General features: G+C 48.4%; 1 protein-coding gene and 1 long non-coding RNA gene across 2 annotated transcripts in view; both read right to left on the reverse strand.

The window, feature by feature from the left end:
• Positions 1–23,688, reverse strand: part of LOC142563772 (cGMP-inhibited 3',5'-cyclic phosphodiesterase 3A-like) — a 375,893-nt gene that overhangs the window by 288,372 nt on the left and 63,833 nt on the right. The window lies entirely within an intron of this gene.
• Positions 1–23,688, reverse strand: part of LOC142563773 (uncharacterized) — a 74,414-nt gene that overhangs the window by 43,376 nt on the left and 7,350 nt on the right. Inside the window, exon 2 of the long non-coding RNA XR_012824403.1 lies at positions 23,515–23,618. This is a non-coding gene — a long non-coding RNA (uncharacterized LOC142563773). The remainder of the gene's footprint in view (positions 1–23,514; positions 23,619–23,688) is intronic.

Genomic DNA, 23,688 nt, shown 5'->3' on the forward strand with positions numbered 1-23,688 from the left:
GAACGCACAAGTATGTTTCAGTATTTACATGTTTTTTCTTCGGCGAAGGCGGTTTCCGCGGTGTTCATACCGTTCATACCGCTTATAACATGAGCCCCATAATTCGACTACAGCGTTTATTTAACACTAATAGTTTTGTTTAAAGAGCTAATATATACTAATACTCATCCGAATCTTAAATACTGGGCTTCGTTCTGTTTTCTCAGAGTTTTCAGTGTTGGGCATGTTACCGCCGCTCATCAAATTGGAAGAAAGTTTAGGGAGACAGTTACTTTGATAATTGTATTGTGCCGCGAAATCTACGAAGATCCACAAAACGTGTCTCCACCGCCGCTGCTGTAACTTCTCGCACTTTGAGATGACGAAATCGCGATGACCCTCACAAACAAAATACGCCACACAAAATTACTCTGCATTGTTTCTGGTAATTCATCGACACCGCTTCCTGCCACTTCTGCGGCTGACGACAGCGCCTTTCGGTTCCGCGCCGTCATTTGCGGGCCACGTCGCCTCGTCGACAGAACGGCGTCGGCTGCCGACACACAAATCGCCGGGCTAAGGACACGTCGCGAATAGTCGGGGGCGCGTGCCAAATTAGGCGCGCTATTGACCGGCAACCTCCCCCTCGCCCCCCACCCTTAGTTCCTTCATCTTCGCGCTCTTCGTGACGACTCAGCCAGGCCCCTATGCCCACATCGCGACAGGGGGTGCAGAACTGCGCAGCGGATCGAACGTCGATGGAAGCAAAAATGACCATGGAAAAAGACGCTTGCTAACAGTTGGTAACGCATAGCAACAGTGTGCAAATGCCTACGCGATGCAAGGGCACAGATACAGTTCACAACAACAACGACAACAACAACAACAACAACAACACTACTACTACTACTACTACTACTACTACTACTACTACTACTACTACTACTACTACTACTAATAATAATAATAATAATAATAATAATAATAATAATAATAATGAACGCGTACTGCTACACGGTGCTACAGCCAGAGTGCGAATGATGGACTTTACATGAGTTTGCCTGAACTTTGTCCTTGACGCTTCAGGCGGCTATGTGAGCGACTTTATGTACGTGTGCAGGAACTGATTACCTTCGTGCGTTTAGAAAAAAAAAGTGAATGTTTGGGAATCTAGAAAGATAGAAGGCAATAATTGACCCGACGAGAACGCGTGATAATGCATGCCCGAACGTTAAACAAAACGATGCATTGTCCGCCGTTCTCATGAACGGTTGCCGAAAGATCGCAGCGCCCGCGTTCCCTATGGTAATCCCCGTAGGAAATCGTACGATTTGCACCGATTGCGCGCTCATGTTGCAGGCTGCTGGTTCACACTATTGCATTACTGTGGTCGTCTTGAAGTGAAGATGTAGATGACGAGGAATATCCACTACCAGCTGTATTATGAATCAAGAGTGCAACTCTTTTTATGGAACAAACTTCTGCCCAGAGCCACCGCTGTGGTTCAGTGCCGGTATAGCTTTCTGCTGCTGTGCACCTTTCGCGGGTTCGTTTCCAAGCCGCAGTGCTCGCATTTCTATTAGAACGAAATGTAAAAACTATCACATGCTTGGAGTTGGATGAACGTTAAAGAACACCGGGCGTTTGAAATTTGTGCCGACACCCTCAACTGCGGCATCGCTCATAACCCCGGTGTTTCTTTCGGACCTTCCACATCACGGCTTATGCAATCAAGCAACGGATTAGTAAATTGATTAATAAATAATAAGTAATCAATCAATCAAACAACCATTGTTGTGCCAAGAAACGAACGCGACATTTGAACGACGAGGGGTCTACCAGGGGTCTGCGAAGTGAATCCCACTGCTCACGTTCGTCCAGTAATTATGCATGCGTCCCACTACACACTCCAGAATTATCGCTGGAGATCGAGTAGGTTCGATGTTGTATAACATGATTGTGTCGGCTGCGCCCAATCTGATTAGTCAAGCCCGTCTCGCTATCGAATGGGCGATAACGTTCGCGCAGTTTATGATAGAGCAGGCGTTTTACGTCGAGTGGCAACCTGATGACCGAGGTCATTCGGTGAGAGCGGTGGTCGGCGAAAAGCTATACTATAGAGCTTTGCTATACAGACAGCGCGAACGACGAAGATACGGCGGCATTTACCTTTCACTCGAACTGGGATGCTGCTGTTAAATTCCGCCATATTATCTCATTCGCCATCTTCAAAGCTCTGATTGGCCCACAGGGATACTACGGCCTCTCTGATTGGCTCAAAACGCCAACATGGCGGAATTTGACAGCCTTCGCAATAATAGTCCTCTTGCGCTACCCACTCACACTCACATTACTTCTTCTAACGTTCACATACGGTGGAGGTGCTGATTAACTATGCCGGAGTACCTCTAACAACCTGCCCTGTCGAAGCTGCCACGGACCAGTAGCGAATTCGTAGTGCCCAATTTGTTTAGCAACAAGCTGAAGCTGCATCCTATGCATACCTATACCACCTTATACCTTCACTGAGTTCTCATTCTAACAACATAATCGCGCATCTCAGAAGAAGCCACAATATGACGTACCATAGGGGCACGTGGACACCACCTTGTGTCTGAAATTGTTCACGTGAACCCTGTTTCTCCGTTTACCTTCTCCTTCATCATTTCAATTCACCATCCACTTTCCCACGTGCGGTGCAGCCGAATGGGCGTTCGTCTTGTTAATCTCTCGGATTTTGCTTGCTTTGTACTGCTTGTTATTTATTAGAATGCCAGACTCATCCATGTGTCACTAGTGTAACCGTGAAGAGTCACTCGACCACGTATTGTGTTTTCGGCCATCGTTACCACGTCGCACGCTACGTTTCTAGGGCTGCGTTAAATATAGATCATACACTATTTCCGGAGAAAAAATTCTTCGATCATGACCGTGCGCGTCGTAGGCCAACCAAAGAACTTTATGAAATGGACTGCATGCCCTCAGCGACAGGTTGCAGGAGCGATTGGCAGCCCCTCGCATTCGCACTGCCAATGATTGCCTTGCTCTCCTGTCTCTCTTCTGATTTCTTAAGGTCCTTCGCCCTGCGTAGGCTAGTAAACTAGAGGCGCGTATGGCTGACCGCCATACCCTTCTTCTTTAGTGTTAACGTCAAACTCCAATACCAATATTTTGGATACTCATTCGACGAGTGACGGCACTTTCACCGCAACGCGCTGGCACCTAAATGGGCAACCTTTTCATTACGACCCCATACGGGGATAGGAAGTTCAAGAAATAAATATAAGCAGCAGATCCAAGGAGTTGGAGTCGACATATAGAAAAGCTTGGCGTGAGTACATAAAGAGTCGTAACACATGTTTGTGTTTATTGAATGTCCGCCCTATGTGACACGGAAGGCTTTATTCAGGCATTATAGAGAGATTAATGCAAATGTCTTGTAACCGAAACAGGCAGATGCAATAGGTTGTGCGGCGTCCTGGCGTCTTTCTCGTTCCTTTTTTTTTTTCGTCTTTCCGCACGGCCGCTGCCGCCGCAGCCGCGGATGGATGGATTGATGGATGGATGGATGGATGGATGGATGGATGGATGTTATGAGCGTCCCCTTTGGAACGGGGCGGTGGGTTGCGCCACCAAGCTCTTGGTATTATACTGCCTAATGTCCTACCTAGGTTAAACAATGAAAAAAAAACACTATGAACTACCACACCCAAATTTTCTGATCCCCTATTGCGAACTGTGCTTTTGTACGTCTCCGTCTTTTGTCGTTTCCCTACTTTTCTTCCACCAATTCTCCAATAGCCGCTTGCTAATGCCTATTAAGCCCATGTTTGCTTTACCACTGCTCCCGCTGAACCCAAGAGCTTCAAGGAGGCCAGTGGTGCCTAAATCGACGCCTCTGCGCGAAAGCGCAGAGGCTAGCGCCGTATGGTGTTGGTAGAAGGAATCCAAGCGGCGGTGAGGTCGCACGTGTACTGTGCTCTGATTGGTTGGCCTATTCGGCAAGCGTACAGTCATGTCGCAGCATCCATGGTCACGAAAACTCGGAGACGTTCGCAAAGAAAAACATCGCTCTTAAAGGAGACGGCGCCTCATATGCCTCAAGAGTCCCACATGAGTGAGGCTTGAGAACTCCCAAGACTAATAAAGACGACAGCATCAATAATTCTGATTTGCAAATGGCTTCGTGCACTCCGAGCGTATGCTATAAGCCCAGATTTCTTGAGTGTAGTATCTGTCTTCTTTGACGGCGGGATCAGTCGCTAGACCGCTGCATTCTTAGTAGCAAGGTGAAGCGAACGGTGCAAGAAAAAAATAACGCGATGACGTTCGAAAGTCCCTTAAAGTCGCGTTACTTTAACGAACAAACGTTGAAAGGACGCGGTATCGCCGAGTTTGCAGCCAGCCAATCAGCTGCTCTTGGTGGCTGGAAGTTCCTAGAATCTGGCCCCCATCCGTCTTCTTATACAACGGAAAAGATGCGCGAAACAAAGCGAAAAATTTGTCGGGTTTACATTAAACCGACTGCATGACGGCGCGGCTATCTGTAAAGTCGATGATCAACCCCAATGAGAGCCATTCTTTGGCTAGCATTTCTGTCACAAGATAGGCCCTAGCGTCCATATTTTGTAAGAATTCGTTTATCTTATTTCTTTACTTTCTTAATATTTTGTTTTGTCATTGCCTGATTCTGCGGTTTGCTGCACGGTTTTCTATTCTTTCTTCTTTGCTTTATTTTTGCCGCGGCAATTGATGGTACTTTGAACCGGGCGCCATTGTTCATTATAGCGAGATATTTCACATATCTGAAGTTACTATAACGAGGTCCATTCATACGGGGCATATCAAGAAGGAAGGAAATAGACTAGGAGGCAGCATCAGGCCACGAAGCCAGCCTGGACAAGTCCACTCCCTGTCAAGCCATTCCTTTTTTTCCATCGAAAAGTCTGCTAAACAGGCGACCTCTTAGGCTAATTAAGCGCGTTGGCCCAGACTGTCCGGTTCGCGCAATTGTTTCTCACCGCGATCCTGTCAGCACAGCGAGGAGCACTAAAACCTATCGCGCGCTCACCGACTTGGTGGTCACGTGTTGGGCGGACTCGTCTGGCTTTGCTAGTGTTGCTCAATGCTCCCCTCCTATGTTTTTCCCCTCCACGACGCGCATGCAATACAATGTGACAATGTGCAGTAAACACTCTACGGCGGCTGGTGCTCTGTCGCGTGACGGTAGGTCGTAACCCTCAGCTTCGCCATCTCCCTCCCACCGTTCCAGACCACTCCTGGCGTGACGGCTGTGAATGCAGAGGAAGAGCTCTATGCGGGGCGCCAATCTGCCGCCCTCGTCGCGTTAGCGTGCTGGGCATCGTTGTAAAGGGCTCCGATAATTAGCTGCTGGTAACGCTTGGCCTACCATACGCCTCATTATCCGAAAGATCATTAGACACTTTTTTGTTTCTTCATGGAATGAAGAATAAAGGAGAAAGGTCAGCTTCTTTGTGCCAGGATAACCCAGAATCTCAAGTGCAATGCTCCGGAACGAATAGAATAGAGAAACCAAGATGGGCGAACGACAAAGAACACCGTTCACACTCAGCACGAGCCACGAGAGTTGAAGCAGCGCCACAAGGGGCCCGATCACCGAAAGCAGGGCCCCATACTTCAAACTATCTTTACATCACCCAACAGGGAACATCCCACACAACTCCTTTTCGTGTATATGCTATATCAAATATAAACGGCACTTTCGTTTAAAAAGGATAGGTTCTGGGGTTTTACTAGCCAAAACCCCAATTTGATTATGAGGCACACCGTAGTGAGGGACTCCAGATTAATTTCGGCCACCTGGGGTCCTCTAACGAGCACCCAATTCATGGGACACGGGCGTTTCTGCATTTCGCTCCCATCGAAATGTGGGAGCAGTGGCCGGGATTCGAACCCGCGCCTTCGGGCTTAGTAGCGCGACACCGTAGCCGCTTCGTCCCCACGGCGAGTGGGCACTTTCGTTGTGCAGAGCGTTCTGTAAATTGTGGAGTGCTGCCGCTTGAGGGCGCGTTAGGCAGGCGAGTCAGGAGTGACACCGGAAGCCAGCCGGTCTCGTTGCATTCTTTCAGTAGACCATCTACACGATGGCATAAACAGGGAAACGCGCAGCGGAACGCACAGAGAAGGCACATACGCCGTGACGTATGAGTCGCGAAATATAGCGCAAACCACGATGCTGCCCGATCATCTGGTGTCTGAGAAAGAGATACGTGGGTCGATTGCGCGACGTATTGTTACGAAGTTTCTCGCTCGCGAGGGCGTGAAATTGACCGCGATTTACGAATATTGACTGGCACAGCTAGGGAAATCAAACACTTTCGAGGCCGCGTGTGTCTGGCTGGCACAAGGAATTTGTGGAAGACCGTGGAAAAGTTGAAAAAGAGAACCGTGACCGTAGCCCATGGGCGAGCATTACGGAGCAGAATATTAAACTCATTCGCGATCTTCTGGAGGGCGACCGATGTTTGAATGTGTTCGAAATTTGATCCACGATGAGTTTCATTTACGGAAGCTTTCAATCCGTAACCTAAGATACTTATGATTCGGTAAAGTATCCACCCAATAGGGTCCCATGTCTTTTACCTGCAGAATAATAACTAGCCGGTTTGCATAATTGTAACCTGCTCCCAGACAGAGAGAGAGAGAGAGAAAGAGAGACAAGTTTTAATGATATACTGGAGACGTTATCGTGGGTGTTAGCCTGACGTGCTACTCCAGGTTCCGTGTGATGATCATGACGTACACAGTGATAAACACTTAGCAGCACATACAACTCCACACACATATATACACTATAGAGGTATTCAAAACGTTTCGATAAGGGCAGTGGCCTGCAAGAACGTCAGCAGCGCTTTCGTGGCACGTAATGCGCAAGTGGTGCTTTGCCATGGGCCGAGAAGTTCATCAATCCTTCGCGACCAAACATGCCTCAATTGCACAGTTTCCAGTTGTTTCTAAATTAATTCCGTATTGATGAAGTTCGTTTAACAGTTTTGGAAGTGTGTGGCGAAGCATTTCTTTTGTTAACACGAGGCGTGTAAAGGGTATTTTCCAGATATTATTACTGCGTGATTTATAAGACCTCGTGAGTGGTGTCAACCCCGAAAGCGCACGTAGAATCCGTCTGAATCGTATTTACACTTTTTGGCTAGATTTAGTTTATACAAGTTGTGTACAGACACAAGATTGTATACTTTTAAACAGGGGTTGTGTGCGCAGTTTTCTCAACGCACGCATTGTGACGAAGGGCTTTCTTTTTGTACTATATGCAACTGGTTCAGGTTTGTTAACGTTGTTGTGCCCCAAGCTAGACAGCGATAATTTAAACGGGAAAAAATATTGCGTTGTAGATATAAAGTTTTAGGCTGCTGGTAAGTGGAACTTGAATTTCGCCAGAATTCCTGTTACCTTTGCTATCTGTGTAGCAACAAGGTTAACCTGGATGTCTCAAAAAAGATGCTTTTGAAAAAAAAATACACCAAGTGACTTTTCTGTATCAACAATTTCTATACGTGAATTCCCTAAGATAAGATTCGAAGTAGGTGCTGCAGGTAAGTGTCGAGGTGTGAAGATAATAGCTTTTGTTTTACCTATGTTAAATTCAAGAAAATTCATTACGCTCCCCTTGCGTAAATGGCTGAGAGCTTCATTGATAATACATTGAAGAGTTTCATAAAGATGACTGCGAAAAAAAATGGTTGTATAATCTTTGCATAACTTATGCACTCTGCGCCATAATTAAGTTGTGTAATGTCACTCACATAGAAGTTAAATAGGAGCGGGCCGAGTATACTTCATTGAGGGACACCAGAGGTAACTGCTTCGTACGGAGATAAATTGCCCCGAATGCAAACAATTTCCATTCATGTTGCAGGTAGCATGTTATAATCGTGAGCAGTGTGCCTCCATTCCATATAATTCAAGTTTTTAGCAAGTGTTAATTGGTTCAGGCGGTCAAACGTCTTCGAGAAATCAATGCATATGCCAGCTATCAGTCGCTTTTCGTCGAAGGATTTTGAATGATTTTTTTCATGACAAGGGCAAGCTCTGTCAACCTCCGTTTTCCGAATTCGAATTTAGTAGGGCCATTTAGTAGCTGGTATTTGCTTCTTTAGGTGCAGTTAAGCTTGTTCTTCGCCACAAAAGGCGTGAACAATCGTAAGAAAGATAGGTTATACTCCCTGAAAATGCCAGACATCCCACTGAAGGTGTCACGTGGAAAATTAAGGGGACTGGCTGGAACACAGCTGGCACACGCTTCCTGTAGCCCTGTGTTATCGCCTCCTTTGGCTTTCACCTCTTCGGTCCACTAAAATAAGCGCTTTGAGGCCAGCGATTCGACGACGATGATGCAGTGAAGGCGTGCGCGCGCAAATGACTGCTAACGCGAACCGATTTCTTTCGATGCGAAAGCGTCAAATGGCGCACTGAGCGAAAAAGCCGGCGTCTGTCATCTGCAAGAGCGAAACGGCACCTCCTTTCCCATTGGATGCGACGCCACGTCACGAGCTTGCCTAGACGGATCAGAGCGGGCGAAAGGGAACGCCTGCAGTCACGTTAGCGCGCCAGGTGTCGCGTGAAGGGAGAGGGCATCGCCGCGACGCCACTTCATCCTCGCTTTAGCTCTCAGAAGCCTGTGTTATCGGCGCGTTCCTCGTTCGCGCAAGTTCTCGCATGCTTTCTAACGGCGTCTCGCTTAGGCTAAATCAGAACGCGCTCGCTTGTCCGCGAGCAGTACATAACTCGAAGGACCGCTCGGTGGCGTTCAAATGGACATTAATGCTTTCGCATTCACAACCGATAAGAAGTGCTTAGATGTCCTTGGATTTTTTTTTATGATGAAGGGATCAAAAAGCTACCGACCCCCTGGAAAAAAATTCCTTTCCAAATCAAGCGACTATGCCAAAAAAAAATAACGTATGTGTGGTTCATTTCATACCGCAAATAGAAAAATATACATATAACGAAAACATCGTTTACATGATCCCCCCTCGTATATACGCGGCACCAAAAGTTACGCACAAGTCCACTGTCGAGAAGCACATTGCGGAACCGCCACTTAGAACCAGTCCATGAGATCGCTGCCCACTAAAAGATCACAAAGGGCACTCGCAGTATGCCTCTGCTTATCAGGGCGTGTGGCGATGGCGGCTTTGGATGTTGATATCCAACGTCCTTATCCACTGTTGCGTTTCGCCTGCGACACGCGGTTTTGCCGGCGCGACTGCGGCGGGGCGGCAGACATTTTGGCCCGTTCGGCGTCGCCGCAACGCTCCCCGCCAGGCGTTTCCAGGCGTTTCCAGGCATGTTCCGATGCCACGTGTCTTTATGTGCGTGTGTGAGTGTATGTGCCATTGTGCCCGAACCAGGCGATGCGACAGCAGGGGTCACCCTCTCCTTCCAGTCATTGTGCCTGAACCAGGCGATGCGACAGCAGGGGTCACCCTCTCCTTCCAGTCATTGTGCCTGAACCAGGCGATGCGACAGCAGGGGTCACCCTCTCCTTCCAGTCATTGTGCCCGAACCAGGCGATGCGACAGCAGGGGTCACCCTCTCCTTCCAGTCTTTGTGCCCGACCGGCGGCAGTGTGCGTCACCTTAGCCCATTGTACAATCACGTGCTCGTCTATTGAGGGGTTCCTTCTTGCCCTCAACTGCGAGAGTATAAAAACAGCTGCCCCCGGACGCCAAAAGGAGGGCTCCGATTTCTTCTGTTGAGTAAAGTGCTCTCCTGTCTCTCTACTTCGGTCAACCTGACCGCCAACTCTTTGCGATGTTAAAATAAACAAGTTGTTTTGTTGTTACCAGTCGACTCATGCTTTGCCGGGACCTTCGGATGCTTCCAGTTGTACCCCAGGCCGCCAGGCCAACGCTACCCTTAGGGCTTGCGACCCAGGTACAACCACGGGCGTCAGCGCCGAGTTCCCAACAACCGATGCCATCGGTGGGATCCAAACATCTGGTTGGCAGCGGTGAGATCGCCTCCGACTCCAAATAACTGTCTGCCAGCGGTGAGATCGCGACAACGGAGGCCAGCAGCGAAGAGATGCAGTTGACTGTATGCTGAGCAGCTCATCGACAATCCGGGAGCAGTGCAACGAGCCCTGTGTGATGACTGGTTGCCTGCAGCGGAACGACTGCGCGGAACTCTTGGCTGCGAGGTTTCGTGAGTGCGGGACTTTCTTCTTCTGAGCTTTGCCAGGCTTTTGTTAGTGTCAGAAACAGAGCTGGTAATTGTGGTTGTCGTTGCTGCCGGGTTAGTTTGCGGCAAGACAATAGTAAGCAGTAGAGAAAGCAGCATTCAGAGCAGCCATGGATTTGAAGTCGTTGCGCAAACCGAAATTGTTGGAGCTTGCAAGAGAGTTGGGTCTGGATGTCTCAGACAAACTAAGAAAACCTGAACTGCTAAAGGCTATTCTTGAGTTAGAGGCTGAGGATGACGAGCTGTCGGAATGCCTTGAGACCATTGAGGAGAGGGAGACTGCAAAAAGACAGGAGCGCGAACTTAAAGAACAGAAAGAGCGAGAGCAACAAGAGCGTGACCGTCAACACGCTTTGGAAATGAAGCGTCTTGAGGTAGAGATGGAACGCGCTCGTAATGGAAGTCAGGCACACGGTGCAGGAGAACGCGTATTGTTCAAAATGACTGACCTGATGCGGCCGTTTAAGCTTGGAGAGGACATTGGTTTGTTCCTGGTTAACTTTGAGCGAACGTGCGAGAAGCAGGGGTTCTCTCGGGAAACGTGGCCACAGCGCTTGCTCACTTTGTTACCCGGCGAGGCGGCCGACGTAGTCGCTCGCTTGGATAGAGAGGAGGCAGAGGATTTCGACACAGTAAAATCGAGTCTGCTAAAAAAGTACCGGCTGTCTGCGGAGGCGTTCCGTCGGAAGTTTCGGGGAAATGAGAAAGGCAGAAGTGAGTCATATACAGAGTTTGCGTATAGGCTCATGTCAAACATGCAGGAGTGGCTCAAAGAAGAGAAAGCGTTTGGTGACCACGATAAAGTTCTGCAGTGCTTCGGGCTAGAACAGTTTTATAGTCGGTTACCGGAGAACGTGCGATACTGGGTCTTGGATAGGCCAGACGTTTGTACGGTGGCTAAAGCCGCTGAGCTAGCCGAGGAGTTTGTGACGCGTCGGGCTCGCGGAGCTAAGGACGGTCAAAAGGGTGAATTTGGCTCGAAGTTTGAGAGGCCGAAGTTCACGCCCATGAGATTAAAGGGGGACACGCGTAGTGCGGATGCAAGTGAAAGCAGTCCGACCAAACGTAAAGAGACGGCGGCAGCCAAACGCAGAAAGCGGTTCGAGATGAGGCGAGCGCGCGTGTGTTATACGTGCCAGAAGCCGGGTCACTTTTCGGCGCAGTGTCCGGAAACAACACCAAAAGTTGTGTTTTTTTCAATAGGCAGCACTGACGAGAACATGAAGCTTCTCGAGCCTTACATGCGAGACCTCCTCGTGAACGGGAAAGAGTGCCGAGTGCTTCGCGATTCCGCAGCTACGATGGATGTAGTTCACCCGTCTTACGTAGAACCCCATATGTTCACGGGCGAGTGCGCGTGGATCAAGCAAGCCGTGGAAGCTCATAGCGTGTGTCTGCCGGTAGCAAAAGTGCTTATTGAAGGACCTTTCGGAGCGCTTGAGACGGAGGCGGCAGTGTCATCTATGCTGCCCCCCCAGTACCCGTACCTATTTTCAAACAGGTCCGATCACCTCCTGCGCGAGAAGGGGCTTTTGTTTGGTGAAGCTAGTGTTCAGGCCTTAACCAGATCGAAGGTTCGGGAGCTCGCTGCAAAGGCGGTAGTTGCGGGGCCGACGTTATCAAACAATGAAAAAGGGTCAGAGGTGCAGCAAGCTGACGAACTGAATAAACTTGAGTCTGTAACGTTGAAGGCGCCAGATACTGGAGAGGAAAATCCCGATGCGGGAAAGTTAGAAGAGCTATCTACTGATTTGCTCATCGCGCCTACGTCAGACGGACTTGATAGGTTGCTAAAAGTCAGCCGGTCGGCTTTGATAGCCGAGCAAAAGAAGGATGGTAGCCTAGAAAACATACGCTGAAATGTCAAAGAAGGTATCGCCAGGAAAAATGCGCGTTTTGTGGAAAGAGGTGGAGTCCTGTACCGGAAGTATCTAGACCGCAGAGGAGTGGAGTTCGATCAGCTGATCGTGCCTCAATGCTATCGTCAGGATCTGTTGCGCTTGTCACACGGGGGTTCGTGGTCCGGACACCTAGGAGTTAAGAAAACTAAGGACCGTCTCTTGCAAGAGTACTATTGGCCAGGGTGTTTTCGGGACGCAGACCATTTCGTGAGGACATGTGACACTTGTCAGCGGGTGGGCAAACCAGGGGACAAATCACGGGCGCCGTTGAAATTGGTACCTATCATTACGGAGCCTTTTAGACGGCTCGTTATTGATACAGTGGGACCTCTGCCGGTAACAGCCACGGGGTACAGACACATTTTGACTGTGATCTGCCCAGCGACAAAGTTCCCTGAAGCAGTGCCGCTTAAAGAACTCAGCTCAGTTGAGATAGTTAATGCACTACTGTCCATATTTGCGCGAGTTGGTTTCCCTGCGGAAATCCAATCAGATCAGGGCACAGTGTTTACTAGCGCTTTGACGACAACTTTTCTCGAAAGGTGTGGGGTAAAGCTGTTACACAGCTCAGTGTACCACCCACAGTCGAATTCCGTTGAGAAGCTCCACTCCGTCATGAAGCGCGTGTTGAGAGCGTTGTGTTTTGAACATCGAACTGACTGGGAGCTGTGTCTGCCTGGGGTGATGTTTGCTTTAAGGACCGCGCCGCATGCGGCTACGGGGTTTTCGCCAGCTGAACTGGTGTACGGTCGCTCGCTTCGATCTCCGCTTCGCATGCTTCGAGAATCGTGGGAAGGTAGGGGCGACGACCCAGTCGTGGTGGAGTACGTACTTAAGCTCCTCGAACGCTTAAGAAGGGCACAGGAGTTGTCAGGTGAAGCAATGGCAAAGGCCCAGCAGAGGGCCAAGGTTTATTATGATCGGACAGCCAGGGCCCGTCGTTTTGAGGTGGGCGATGAGGTCATGATATTGCGCACATCGCTAAACAACAAACTAGACGTGCAGTGGGAGGGCCCAGCACGAATTGTTCAGAAACTGTCGGACGTTAACTACGTGGTAAGTCTGCCAGGAAAGCGGAAAGCACAGCAAGTTTACCACTGTAATCTGCTCAAACCTTATAGACAAAGGGAAGCAGTGGTGTGCATGATGGTAAACGTTCCTGAAGAGCTTCCGGTCGAGCTTCCGGGACTAGGCTCAGTGACGAACAGGGAAGACACCGGTCAAGTCATTAGTGACCTTATCAGTAAAGCACCGCTGTCGCCCGAGCAGAAAACCGAACTACACCAGCTATTACAAGAGTTTCAAGGTCTGTTCTCTGAGAGGCCTGGTAGGACTTCTGTACTTACTCATGATATAGAACTTACCTCCCCAGAGCCAGTACGATCCAAGGCGTATCGGGTGTCACCCCGCCAGAGCAATATTATGGAGGCTGAGGTAAAGAAAATGCTACAGCTCGGTGTTATTGAGGCAGGTGAGAGTGCTTATACCTCCCCTTTGATTTTAGTTGAGGTACCGGGCAAGGAACCTCGTCCTTGCGTCGACTACCGCAGGCTTAATTCCATCACTAAGGATCAAATTTATCCGATCCCTAACATCGAGGAGCGCCTTGAGAAAGTTAGTAGCGCTCAGTTTATTTCCACCCTAGATCTTGTCAGGGGTTATTGGCAGGTTCCACTTACAGAAGAGGCTAGTAGGTATGCGGCGTTCATTTCACCAATGGGAACATTCCGTCCTAAAGTGTTGAGTTTTGGTTTGAAGAACGCGCCATACTGTTTTTCAAGCCTCATGGATAAAGTGTTGCGGGGACAGCAAGAATTCGCTTTACCGTATCTAGACGACGTAGCGATATTCTCCGCATCCTGGTCTGAGCATATGGCACACTTGCGGGCAGTGCTAACCCGCCTGCGCGAAGCGGGCTTGACAGTCAAGGCTCCTAAGTGCCAGTTAGCACAGGCCGAGGTTGTCTACCTCGGTCACGTGATTGGTCAGGGTCGTCGCCGCCCCTCTGAAATAAAAGTGGCCGCTGTGCGAGACTTTCCGCAACCGCGCACCAAGACCGATATTCGGTCGTTCTTGGGTGTCGCCGGCTACTATCAGAGGTACATCCCTAGGTACTCTGATATCGCGGCTCCCCTGACGGATGCTCTAAGAAAGACAGAGCCTCAAACAGTCGTCTGGGACGAGACAAAGGAAAGAGCTTTTAGCGCCCTAAAGAGTGCCCTAACAAACCAGCCTGTGCTACGATCGCCAGACTATACAAAAGGGTTCGTTGTTCAGTGCGATGCTAGTGAGCGAGGCATGGGCGTTGTACTGTGCCAACGGGAAAATGGAGAAGTAGAACACCCCGTCCTGTATGCTAGTCGTAAGCTGACCAGTCGTGAGCAGGCGTATAGCGCCACCGAGAAAGAGTGTGCGTGTCTCGTGTGGGCCGTTCAGAAATTGTCATGCTATCTAGCCGGCTCGAGGTTTATCATTGAGACGGATCACTGCCCTCTCCAATGGCTGCAGACCATCTCTCCCAAAAATGGCCGCCTCCTGCGCTGGAGCCTCGCTTTACAACAATATTCCTTTGAGGTGCGTTACAAAAAGGGGAGTCTCAACGGTAACGCCGATGGCTTAAGTCGAAGCCCCTAACGTAGGAATCAGCCTCAAAATTGTTTGTTACTGATGTTTTTTCTTCCTGAGGCAGGATTTTTTTTAACATATTGCTTTTGTTTAGTGTTTCAAAGTGATGATATGCTTTCTAGTGCAATTTTCCAATTTGTGGACGCGTTCTGAGTGATGCTAGACTACTGTAAGGAACTAGGCAGTGGTATAAAAAGGGGAAAGAGCCTGGCAGGGCTTAGTGAGGGTTGTGCCGTGCTTGCTGACTGAGCGGTTGAGTTTCAGCGTAGTTCTAACGCTTGCCGGGAACGAGAACAAAAATGTGAACTCTCCCGAAGTCACTTTGCAGTGTCCCGTGCGAACCTGAACGAGAGAACGAGGCCTTCTCTGTGCGCTGCGCTCAAGAAACGTCGAGGGACGCCCGACTTCGGTTATGAGCATCATCGAGCGACATCCCTCCGGACAGCGGATGCAGTCCCCTGTCCATCGGGATCTCCTTCCCCCGGCGGGGCGGTCTGTTGCGTTTCGCCTGCGACACGCGGTTTTGCCGGCGCGACTGCGGCGGGGCGGCAGACATTTTGGCCCGTTCGGCGTCGCCGCAACGCTCCCCGCCAGGCGTTTCCAGGCATGTTCCGATGCCACGTGTCTTTATGTGCGTGTGTGAGTGTATGTGCCATTGTGCCCGAACCAGGCGATGCGACAGCAGGGGTCACCCTCTCCTTCCAGTCATTGTGCCTGAACCAGGCGATGCGACAGCAGGGGTCACCCTCTCCTTCCAGTCATTGTGCCTGAACCAGGCGATGCGACAGCAGGGGTCACCCTCTCCTTCCAGTCATTGTGCCCGAACCAGGCGATGCGACAGCAGGGGTCACCCTCTCCTTCCAGTCTTTGTGCCCGACCGGCGGCAGTGTGCGTCACCTTAGCCCATTGTACAATCACGTGCTCGTCTATTGAGGGGTTCCTTCTTGCCCTCAACTGCGAGAGTATAAAAACAGCTGCCCCCGGACGCCAAAAGGAGGGCTCCGATTTCTTCTGTTGAGTAAAGTGCTCTCCTGTCTCTCTACTTCGGTCAACCTGACCGCCAACTCTTTGCGATGTTAAAATAAACAAGTTGTTTTGTTGTTACCAGTCGACTCATGCTTTGCCGGGACCTTCGGATGCTTCCAGTTGTACCCCAGGCCGCCAGGCCAACGCTACCCTTGGGGCTTGCGACCCAGGTACAACCACGGGCGTCAGCGCCGAGTTCCCAACAACCGATGCCATCGGTGGGATCCAAACACCACTGATAGATCACGTCCCGTGAAGACGTCTAAAACGGTCACGCGTACTAATCAGCTGTTGGTCATATCGATGGCACTCCCTGATGGAATGCTCCCCTGCAACGATGTGGTCTGGTTGGGTACCAAACGCACTGCCCCATCTTGTGCAACAAAATAAATAAGGCAGGTAGTGCAGAAATGACAATCAGCAGAACACACTTGAAACTGTTTACGTGTGGGAATACGAAGGCATTATAGTCCTTTAGTGAAATGTTTTCGATTGAACTTTTCGACATGCATTAAAGTTAGTTCGGCTCATTCGGTATCTGTGTTAGTGCACACGTTGGCGACAAACCGGCTCATTTTATACACTCATGACGTGGCATCCAGAGACCATCCCAGTAGAAGCAGCACCGATGAAATCCGAGGAGCAAGTGACGCGAGGGAGGCAGCGCGCTCATTGTATATACAACCAGGAGATGGCGCTGCCACCTTCGTAGTGGTTGCGCCGTCACGTGACCAATGACGTACGTCATTGGTCACGTGACGTACGTACGCCAGTAGTAAGCCAGATGACTGCGAGGTGACGTGCGCAATGACGCACGCACTGGACACTTCTTTAGTCAGGCAGAACCCTGGAGCCTTCATAGCGTCCACTAGACGTTTTAACACTAGTTTTTATTTGACAATATTTGTATGTACTTGCCAAGCTGGTAATAACGAAAAAAGCCTTCGTAGCGTCGGGAAAGGGTGCTCGCCTCGCATCTCGGAGGCCTGGGTTCGATTCCCACTCAGACTGAAATGTACCAGATTTTATTTGCAAAGCCATTAATTTACTTTGTTTACATGAACCTCCCCAAGAAATCTGACGTTGATCCGAGCATTTCTGCCGTGTCTTCATTCTTTGCACCATCGGCAATTTTTAGTACCATCGCTCGATCACGCCGCCAACGACGACCCCGGATTTTCGTGTAATGTGGCATATGTAATGTTTTCACTATAAAAACACCAACAGCAGATGCACTTAATACTCATCTCGCGAACAATAGACACCACACAAGAGGTGTCGTGTTCTCTGAGTGGTGCCTGCTATTGCGCTGTTTGAATGAATGTATAGTAAAGCGCAAAAGGCTTGCCGAACAGCAAGTCTTTTTGAATTAAAGCTCATCGTTTTGCAGGTATACGCAAGGAATCGGGCAGAAAGAACAAGCGAGAAAAAAAATGTTGAAAAAAAAGAAGTAAGATAGTAAGAAACAAGTGGGAAAACAGTTCCTCTTGATAATATTACTGTTTGTCGTGTATAGCATGTGGCGGAACACATTCACGTCCGATATGATTCGTAGATTTCTAAAACGAAACTGACATATGCAGTAGTGGAAACATCGCCACGTCTTACAAGATGCAAATTAAATTTTGCGGCTTTACGTGCCGTTACCACGATTTCATTATGGGATACGCCGTCTAGTGGAGGACACCGGGTTTAGTCTGACGAGCTGGTATTCTTTAACGTGAACCTTAATGAAAGCACACGGGCACCGCAGCGGCTCGGAAACGAACCCGGGACCTCGTCCTTAGCAGCGCAACGCGGTACAATCGTTAAGCCCTAGCGGCGCGTATCGCCACGCCTGTGAACTTATTTGGAGTCGTATATATTCGAGTCACAAGGATGCCTTTCAAAATGCGTTAAAAAACCGTTTGTTCTTGATAAGCATTCTCAGTTTTCTTTTTTTTTAATATAGCCTTACTACCCACAATACTTTGACAACATTTTCGAGGTTGAAATTAACTAACAAGGAGGTCTATGCATAGCATCAATAAGTCATCCAGTAGCACCGTGCGTTAAAAAGTTAAAGCAGTAAGCTGTAAAGTTAAAAAAAAACAAGAGAAGGCTGTAGATACTGTAGAAATCAAACTGGTGCGGTTAATATACTAGTTGAAAAAGTCCTAAGTGGTGTTTGGCAGGTCATGTAATTCGTAGAGCTGGAAGTGTGGTGGTCGACTGCTGAAAGGAGGAGTGCCAAGAGAAGGCAAGTCCTGTCCATGAGGGCAGAGAATTAGAGGCGGTCCGACGAGACTTCGCCATTTGCAGGGGCACGTCGGAGCGGGCTCACGCCAGACATGCATAAATTAAGCTTGCTGGGAGAGGCTTTCCTCATCAGTGGCCATATGGAACAGCATGTTGACGATAACGAAGGTTATATTTACAATGATGAATAACTTATTCACGATAATCAAAGGTATATATATATATATATATATATATATATATATATATATATATATATATATGTATATATATATATATATATAATGAATTGTCAGCAGTAACGGCAAACTTCTCCCTGCAACAAGGAAAAGGGGAGTGTGGCGCCGTCAGCGGAACGGCGGTGCGACCGAATAACCGCCGCGAGAGAGTTACGCCGAGCACGGAATCTCGCAGCTCAGCAACACGATCAGTCGCCGGCCCCCGCGTAGCCTTACGCCCGCATCGAATGACGTCAACGTACGCGTACACTGTCCCGTGCTTTCTCTCTCGCGGTGACAAGTGAACCAGATTCTCCAGTCCACACGCGACCGACCAGATCTTCTGGGAAGTATTAACACTGATGCGAAAGAGCGCAACATACAGAGCAAGCAAGTGGGTGGCTATAGGTGGATGGTTCGATGGGTGGACGCATCACTGACTGACTGACGGACTGACTGACCAAGTGACTGACTGATTAACGAGTCGATTGGCTGTGACTGACTGGTCGACAGTAAGTGACTGACTGGCTAACTGTGAATAATTAACTAGTTCACTAACCGGCTGACTGATTATAGTAAACTAAGTAAGCGTTACACGCTAGTCGATTAACTGACTGGTTGACTGACCAGTTTCTGATGTGTCAAGGCAACACAGATGCTACTAACAACGCCTTGTTGAGGGGGGAGGCATGCTATTGGCGCCCGATTAAAATTTGACGTCTTGGCATTCTCTAACGCGCACATATAAACAGCCAGACAAATGCTTTTCGCAATATGCCTCCGTCGGAATGCGGCAGCCCCAACCAGGATCCAAGCGCCGATGGCCTACATTGATCATATTTTCAGGGTAAAAATAAAACAAAAGCTATTTATTTATTTATTTATTTATTTATTTATTTATTTATTTATTTATTTATTTATTTATTCTGACTGGGCGCTAGTTGAGCAAATCTTCTCAATCTAGGGAGTACCAGAACAACAGAAACTGGAGTAAATACAGCAGAAGCACTTATTGCACCATAAAGGGACTTTCTAGCAATCCAATGTTCTCACAGGGTACACTTGATTATGATAGACACTATTCGAGCTTTGTCACCGACATATATGCCAGCTAATGTCCTGGGTCAGCGCTGCCAAAGGACGTCCGCGCAGGAGACGGCTACAACACGTACTGCTTCAGTTCCTGTGGTCTTCAAGCCTGCGTAACAAATCTTGACAACGCTGGCCGCTTACTCTTTGTTGTGCTTCGGCTTTACATTATTTTGCGCTCCCCTCGTTGCGCATTTATCTCCTTACCCACACCACCTGTACAACATATCCAATCAGAACAACTTATGGTTGGCCTCCCTGCCTTTCTGCAGATCGTTATAGAAATAATAATAAACATAATTGACGCTGTATAATAGTGACGGCTACCTCAGTAAATAATAAAAGAGCAGTAAATTTTACTTGAAAACAATTTTTACAAATATCTAGCTGATTCATTTAAACACAATGCGGGTGTCGATAAATATGACAGTAAATGAAAGATCCAAATGAATATGCTAAAAATGTAACACAGGATTAACCTAACAGACCCAAATACCAAATAGAACCTAAACAAACGGAAAGGCCTCATCTATACCCAAAACTACAAATGTCACTATACTTTACAGTATAGTGAAACAATACCCAGCAGAATGAACACAGTCAAAATAAAACTAACATGTCATGTCGAGATCCACGAAACTATCGTAATATGCCCCAATAGAGTTACAATTTTATATTTAATCTCAAGGAGCTGCAATAAATGCAAGAATTTTGATACAGCGTCTGCGTCGGACATCATAGACTTTTGTGCCCACTTCTTTTTCTCTCCCTCTCTCAACACTCTTTCCAGCAGTAGCTTTGCTTCACGCCGCAATGTTGCCGGATGTGTTTGAGGTAAGCTTTGAGAACGCAACTTCCCAATACAAGGGGGTACCATCACTACAGTTGTATCGGAAAGAGCTTTGAAGACGAGCCAAAGACGACTGCATTCGCAAGGAGCCCGCCAGGCATGCCTGTTACGCCGCCACGAGATTGCTATCTCGCTGTGGCGACCTCTACATTCACCGCGGTCGCAATATCGAGAGCACGCCGGAGAAATACAAGACGGCCGATCGACCGGGTCGGCAGGAGGAACTCAATGACACCTCGAGCCCGCAGGCGTAAACATGGGTTGCTGACAGTTTGCCGATGGGAACGCGATGAAGGAAGTTGTGGAGGGTCGAAGGGGGGGGGGGAGGAGAGGAAAGTGCATGAGGGCTGCAGAGGCGAGGATGATCAGGTTTCAGCCACTAGCTCTGGGACGTAGCGTGCCGAGGGATCCTTGCAAGTAGATGGCATCGCTCTGTCTTGGCAGGAAGCCCGTACAGGTCCTAAGGGGGATCACTATACTGTCTTCGAGGATTTACGGCGCCGCTAGCCTTTCTCTCCACAGATGCCGGTGATGGTGTCAGGTTTCCGACGGACGCTGGACCCGTCGGTCAACGACTCGACGTGTGTTGCCGGAAAGCCGAGTTAGGTGGCTGCTACTGCTGCTGCTGCTGCTTTGGGTAGGCTCCGATACTCGATGTGTGGACGGCTGAATAAAACAGCAAAGCTAAACAGCCGGCCGTATCCTTACACTCGTTCCCATTCCGGCGAATCCGGGAAAAGAAGCCAGCCTCGTGAAGACAGAATCGAAATCGAGAGCGATGAGAAATAGTCTGATTGTGAAGAGGTAGAGGAGCTACATTCTGCAGCCAATCGAGAACGATGCCGGTGCCGATGAAGAGCAAAAAAGTCTATATAATATAAATGAGGCAATAAAGGAGGAATGAAATGAATCATACGGCTAACAACGAAATCGGTTCGATTCAATAATGAATTTTTCTGAGGCGATGCACAGAGTCATGTGTGAGTGCCCAAGCACAGACGCTCCGAGACGCAGCAGTACCGGAGCGTTCAATGGCAGGCCGAGCTATCGCACTGTAATTTCCGCTGCCATTTTTCTCAGGGAGGAGAGACGCCGGTATTCCAGTAAGTAGTGTTCGGCCGTCTCTAAGGAGTTGCAAAAATGGCACAAAGGGGATATTGCCAGACCAGATCGGTGCATGTATAAATTTAGAGATGGGACTCGACAACGCAGTCTTGTTAATGTCACTTCCGTGTGTCTTGTTTGGCGAAATTTCCTCCTCCAAAGGAACTGTAAGTGGTGTAGTTCCGAGAATAATTTAAGATTTCATTTTGATGTTAAAAGGATGCATCTTCTAAAGCTGACAGACGTGATAAAACTCGTCGTTGGAAGAAGGGCGAGGACCGGGCCGTTGATAGAAGCCTTGGCCAATCTGTCTGCCGCTTCATTCATAAATATGCCTCTGTGACCAGGTACCCATATTAAGCGCAAACTCCGCAAACGACTTCGAGCCAGTGAGTAGAAAGTTTTTAACGTATGCGACTCGCCGGGAGCAGTAAGTGAGGCGCACGGCGATAAAGAGTCTGTGATTATTACCGCGTTGTCCTGGGAGATTCTAGCTTCCGCAGAGCTACGACAACAGCTAGAAATTCCGCTAGGAATATTGGAGTGAAGTCGGGAAGCCGAATAGAAAAGACCAACCCAATAATGACGAACAAAATTCCAACTCCGGCCTTTTCCTCACTCTGCGAAGCACCTTGTGCTATAATTACGTTAGTGTGGAGCTGATTCAAGCGATCCTGGAGTAAGCCGTTAAGAATATGCGAGGGAAGCTGCTTTGAATTATTTGGGTATAAGTCATCAAAGTAATAACCAATGAATTTGAGATACCGTTTACCGTGATTACATAATTTATATGTACATCTAACGGATTCAATAACGATTGTGATATAATCAATTGTGGCGTGTGAAACCGAGGCCATTTGACTCCGAAAAATTTGGCTCGTTGTTTGATGAAAATCGACTGGGACCTTCTTAGTAGGGATTCATAGTCATAGAACCTTATGAATGTTTGAACGGTGAGTATTTTAAATCTTATTTCAAGGGAAGATAATCATGATTGCTTATAGAGCACAGCCTTGGCTACAAGCTTTGGTAGCCCCTGACATAAGCGAAGCGCTTCCCGTTCCAGCAAAGCTAGTGGACGTAGCTTGTAAGCAGAGGCGCCGGAGAATAACACACAGCCTAGCTCTAGTATAGGTCGGATATACATGCGGTAAATCATTATGAGTGTGTCTCTGCGCAAGCCCCGTCGATTATTGCTTATCCTTCTTAATATCCCCATTGCACAGGATACTCTTCAAGTTATATTATGAATATGATGCCGCCAATTAAGATTTACATCCCAAATAATTCCAAGGTACTTGACTTTTTCCACTTGTGGAATAGTGGAATGGCGGTATGAAAGAAGTTTATAAGTATGAAAGTATGAAAGAAGTTTGTAGCAAGAAGGAAGAACTTTAGGCTAATCGACGCACTCCCCAGAATTCTCTAGTTCCCGTGGACGCAGGGCCAGATATGCCTCTAGTGATTTTTGTAGGAAGCTCTATCGGCTGTGAGAGAATGACAGCATGATGATTGGCAATGATTTTTATGAGCATCGCGTTCGAAATGGGGTGGCTACAAATAGTCGCCCAACTAGCCTGCTTCAGCTAATCACTATTACATAGATTCATATCAGTCTATCCTTCATGTTTTTCTTTTCGCTAAAACCTCCATCTCTATAATGTACAGTTACATATGCATATAACGACCCGGGTATCATAATTTTCTTGCCTGCTTTTTTTTTTCTTTCTTCCCCTTACTGAAAGGGCCTCTTGATTGAGCTCGACGGCCTGGCGAGTCAATGTTTCCACCCGCTTCGAATTCCAGCGCTTATGGAAGGTTGCCATTCTCTTCGGGTGTTGCTCGGTGAATACCTTGGCATTCCATAACGACGAGCCGAATCGTTCCCCGAGTTACGCTGCCGCAGACAGCTGCTGCCTCATTCTGTTGCAAATATTTCCTCAGGCACGTTTCCTTCCTCGGGCAGGCCGCTCCAAGCCTCATTCGGCACAACATTGTCCATTCGTGTTATCCTGCACAGTTCTCCCTTCTGAATTGTTTTCTTTCCACATTTGTAAATCTCTCTGGCCTTTCTTTTCTTTCTTTCTTTTCTATGCTTTGCGTCCAATTTACCTCCTCTGTTTTTCTCACTTTCACTGTAGGAACGCAGTGAGAGGAGTGAGAGGAACGCAGTGCCAGGAGGTCGGCCTCGTGGAAGGCCTGCGCTAAAAACTGAACGCCTGAAATCGTTCGCAATACTTACCACGACGCTTCGCTTTGTTTGCCCGAAACCGCTCGTAAATAATTAACGAGCCAGATGGGACACGCCGACTCAGCCGAGGTCCCGCGACCATTATTTGTCTCGACCTAGGACGCCCGGCAATAAAAGATGCAGATAGATGTACGAAATTAGATGGTCTGCTCAGAAGCAAGCCCG

This window comes from Dermacentor variabilis, chromosome 11 (assembly GCF_050947875.1).
Source record: "Dermacentor variabilis isolate Ectoservices chromosome 11, ASM5094787v1, whole genome shotgun sequence".
Lineage (NCBI taxonomy): Eukaryota > Metazoa > Arthropoda > Arachnida > Ixodida > Ixodidae > Dermacentor > Dermacentor variabilis.